The following is a 4,697-nucleotide window of genomic DNA, read 5'->3' on the forward strand; positions in this document are numbered from 1 at the left end:
TGGTAGGAGCATAGATTCTGTGACGGTAACTGTTCTCTGTGAAAATGGGCGAAATCGGTCGAAGCCACGCCCAGTTTTTATACACAGTCCACCGTCTGTCCTTCCGCTCGGCCGTTAACACAATAACTTGAGCAAAAACCGATATATCTTTACTAAACTTAGCCCACGTACTTATCTAAACTCACTTTATCTTGGTATAAAAAATGGCCGAAATCCGACCATAACCACGCCCACTTTATCGATATCGAAAATTACGAAAAATGAAAAAAATGCCATAATTCTATACCAACTACGAAAAAAGGGATGAAACATGGTAACTGGATTGATTTATTGACGCAAAATATAACTTTGGAAAAAACTTTGTAAAATGGGTGTGACACCTACCATATTAAGTAGAAGAAAATGAAAAAGTTCTACAAGGCGAAATCAACAGCCCTTGGAATCTTGGCAGGAATACTGTTAGTGGTATTGCATATATAAATAAATTAGCAGTACCCGACAGATGATTTTCTGGATCACCTGGTCCACATTTTGGTCGATATCGCGAGAACGCCTTCACATATACATCTAAGGGCCACTCGCTTTTAAAACCCTCATTAATACTTTTAATTTGATATCCATATCGTACAAACACATTCTAGAATCACCCTGGCCCACCCTAATGGCGATATCTCGAAAAGGCGTCCACCTATAGACCTAATGCCCACTCCCTCTTAAAATGCTCAGTAATACCTTTCGTTTGATACCCATATCGTACAAACATTCTAGAGTCACCCCTGGCCCACCCTAATGGCGATATCTCGAAAAGGCGACCACCTATATACCTAATGTCCACTCCCTCTTAAAATGCTCAGTAACACCTTTCGTTTGATACCCATATCGTACAAACATTCTAGAGTCACCCCTGGCCCACCCTAATGGCGATATCTCGAAAAGGCGTCCACCTATAGACCTAATGCCCACTCCCTCTTAAAATGCTCAGTAACACCTTTCGTTTGATACCCATATCGTACAAACATTCTAGAGTCACCCCTGGCCCACCCTAATGGCGATATCTCGAAAAGGCGTCCACATATAGACCTAATGCCAACTCCCTCTTAAAATGCTCAGTAACACCTTTCGTTTGATACCCATATCGTACAAACATTGTAGAGTCACCCTTGGTCCACCTTTATGGCGATATCTCGAAAAGGCGTCCACCTATAGAACTAAGGATTACTCCCTTTTAAAATACTCATTACCACCTTTCATTTGATACCCATATCGTACAAACACATTCTAGAGTCACCCTGGCCCACCCTAATGGCGATATCTCGAAAAGGCGTCCACCTATAGACCTAATGCCCACTCCCTCTTAAAATGCTCAGTAACACCTTTCTTTTGATACCCATATCGTACAAACATTCTAGAGTCACCCCTGGCCCACCCTAATGGCGATATCTCGAAAAGGCGTCCACCTATAGACCTAATGCCCACTCCCTCTTAAAATGCTCAGTAACACCTTTCGTTTGATATCCATATCGTACAAACATTCTAGAGTCACCCTTGGTCAACGTTTATGGCGATATCTCGAAAAGGCGTCCACCTATAGAACTAAGGATTACTCCCTTTTAAAATACTCATTACCACCTTTCATTTGATACCCATATCGTACAAAAACATTCTAGAGTCACCCCTTTCCCACCCTTATGGCGATATCTCGAAAAGGCGTCCACCTATAGACCTAATGCCCACTCCCTCTTAAAATGCTCAGTAACACCTTTCGTTTGATACCCATATCGTACAAACATTCTAGAGTCACCCCTGGCTCACCCTAATGGCGATATCTCGAAAAGGCGTCCACCTATAGACCTAATGCCCACTCCATCTTAAAATGATCAGTAACACCTTTCGTTTGATACCCATATCGTATAAACACATTCTAGAGTCACCCCTGGCCCACCCTAATGACGATACCTCGAAAAGGCGTCCACCTATAGACCTCATGCCCACTTCCTCTTAAAATGCTCAGTAGCACCTTTCGTTTGATACCCATATCGTACAAACATTCTAGAGTCACCATTGGTCCACCTTTATGGCGATATCTCAAAAAGGCGTCCACCTATAGAACTAAGGATTACTCCCTTTTAAAATAATCATTACCATCTTTCATTTGACACCCATATCATACAAACACATTCTAGAGTCACCCCTGGCCCACCCTAATGGCGACATTTCGAAAAGGCGTGCACCTATAGACCTAATGCCCACTCCCTCTTAAAATGCTCAGTAACACCTTTCATTTGATTCCCATATCGTACAACTAGAGACACCCCTGGTCCACCTTTATGGCGATATCTCGAAACGGCGTCCACCTATGGAACTAAGGATCACTGCTTTTCAAAATATTCATTAACAGCTTTCATTTGATACCCATATCGTACAAACATATGCTAGAGTCACCCCTGGTCCACCTTTATGGCGATTTCTCGAAAAGGCGTTCACCTATAGAACTAAAGCCCATTCCCTTTTAAAGTACTCATTATCACCTTTCATTTGATACCCATATCGTACAAACACATTCTAGAGTCAGCCCTGGTCCACCTTTATGGCGATATCCCTAAATGGCGTCCATCCATACAACTATGGCATACTCTCTCTTAAAATACTCTTTAATACCTTCCATTTTATACACATGTCATACAACCACATTCCAGGGTTACCCTAGGTTCATTTTCCTACATGGTGATTTTCCTTATCTTGTCTCCATAGCTCTCAACTGAGTATGTAATGTTCGGTTACACCCGAAATAGCCTTCCTGACTTGTTTTTTTCTAAACTTTCGATGTTATTTTCCTCGGGAGTTGAACTCAGAACCCTCGGTGTGATAGGCCGACCACCCTACAACCACACCACGGCACACGCCAATTAACATATGTATGTATATGTCATACTTCTATATTGCTACTACAGGCTGTGTACACTCACAAACATTAGAGTGCCGATATATGGCTGTGTTAATTTTTATACTCAGTTGAGCAGAGCTCACAGAGTATATTAACTTTGATTGCATAACGGTTGGTTGTACAGGTATAAAGGAATCGAGATAGATATAGACTTCCATATATCAAAATCATCAGTATCGAAAAAAAATTCGATTGAGCCATCTCCGTCCGTCCGTCCGTCTGTCTGTTAACACGATAACTTGAGTAAATTTTGAGGTATCTTGATGAAATTTGGTATGTAGGTTCCTGGGCACTCATCTCATATCGCTATTTAAAATGAACGATATCGGACAATAACCACGCCTACTTTTTCTATTTAGAAATTTCGAAAAATCGAAAAAGTGCGATAATTCATTACCAAATACTCATTAAGCGATGAAACTTGGTAGGTGAGTTGAGCTTATGACGCAGAATAGAAAACTAGTAAAATTTTGGACAATGGGCGTGGCACCACCCACTTTTAAAAGAAGGTAATTTAGAAGATTTGCAAGGTGTAATTTGGAAGTCGTTGAAGATATCATGATGAAATTTGGCAGGAACTTTACTCTTATTACTATATGTCTGTTTAATAAAAATGAGCAACATCGCAGAACGACCACGCCCACTTTTTAAAAAATTTTTTTTTAAATTCAAATTTTAAAAGAAAAGTTAATATCTTTACATTATATAAGTAAATTATGTCAACATTCAACTCCAGTAATGATATGTTGCAACAAAATACAAAAATAAAAGAAAATTTCAAAATGGGCGTGGCTCCGCCCTTTGCATTTAATTTGTCTAGGATACTTTTAATGCCATAAGTCGAACAAAAATCTACCAATCCTTGTGAAATTTGGTAGAGGCTTAGATTCTAGGACGATAACTGTCTTCTGTGAAAAGGGCGAAATCGGCTGAAGCCACGCCCAGTTTTTATACACAGCCGACCGTCTGTCCTTCTGCTCGGCCGTTAACACGATAACTTGAGCAAAAATCGATATATCTTTAATAAACTCAGTTCACGTACTTATCTGAACTCACTTTGTATTGGTGTAAAAAATGGCCGAAATCCGACTATGACCACGCCCACTTTTTCGATATCGAAAATTACGAAAAATGAAAAAAATTCCATAATTATATACCAAATACGAAAAAAGGGATGAAACATGGTAATTGTATTGGTCTATTGACGCAAAATATAACTTTAGAAAAATACTTGGTAAAATGGGTGTGACGCCTACCATATTAAGTAGAAGAAAATGAAAAAGGTTTGCAGGGCGAAATCAAAAGCCCTTGGAATCTTGGAAGAAATACTGTTCGTGGTATTACATATATAAATAAATTAGCGTTACCCGACAGATGATGTTCTGGATCACCCTGGTCCACATTTTGGTCGATATCTCGAAAACGCCTTCACATATACAACTAAGGGCCACTCCCTTTTAAAACCCTCATTAATAATTTTAATTTGATACCCATATCGTACAAACACATTCTAGAGTCAACCCTGGTCCACGTTTATACCGATATCTCGAAAAGGCGTCCACCTATAGAACTAAGGCCCACTCCCTTTTATAATACTCATTAACACCTTTCATTTGATACCCATATCGTACAAACAAATTCTAGAGTCACACCTGGTCCACCTTTATGGCGATATCCCTAAATGGCGTCCATCTATAGAACTATGGCCCACTTCCTCTTAAAATACTCTTTAGTACCTTCCATTTGATACACA

The sequence above is a fragment of the Eurosta solidaginis genome, unplaced genomic scaffold (genome assembly GCF_040869045.1).
Source record: "Eurosta solidaginis isolate ZX-2024a unplaced genomic scaffold, ASM4086904v1 ctg00001252.1, whole genome shotgun sequence".
Lineage (NCBI taxonomy): Eukaryota > Metazoa > Arthropoda > Insecta > Diptera > Tephritidae > Eurosta > Eurosta solidaginis.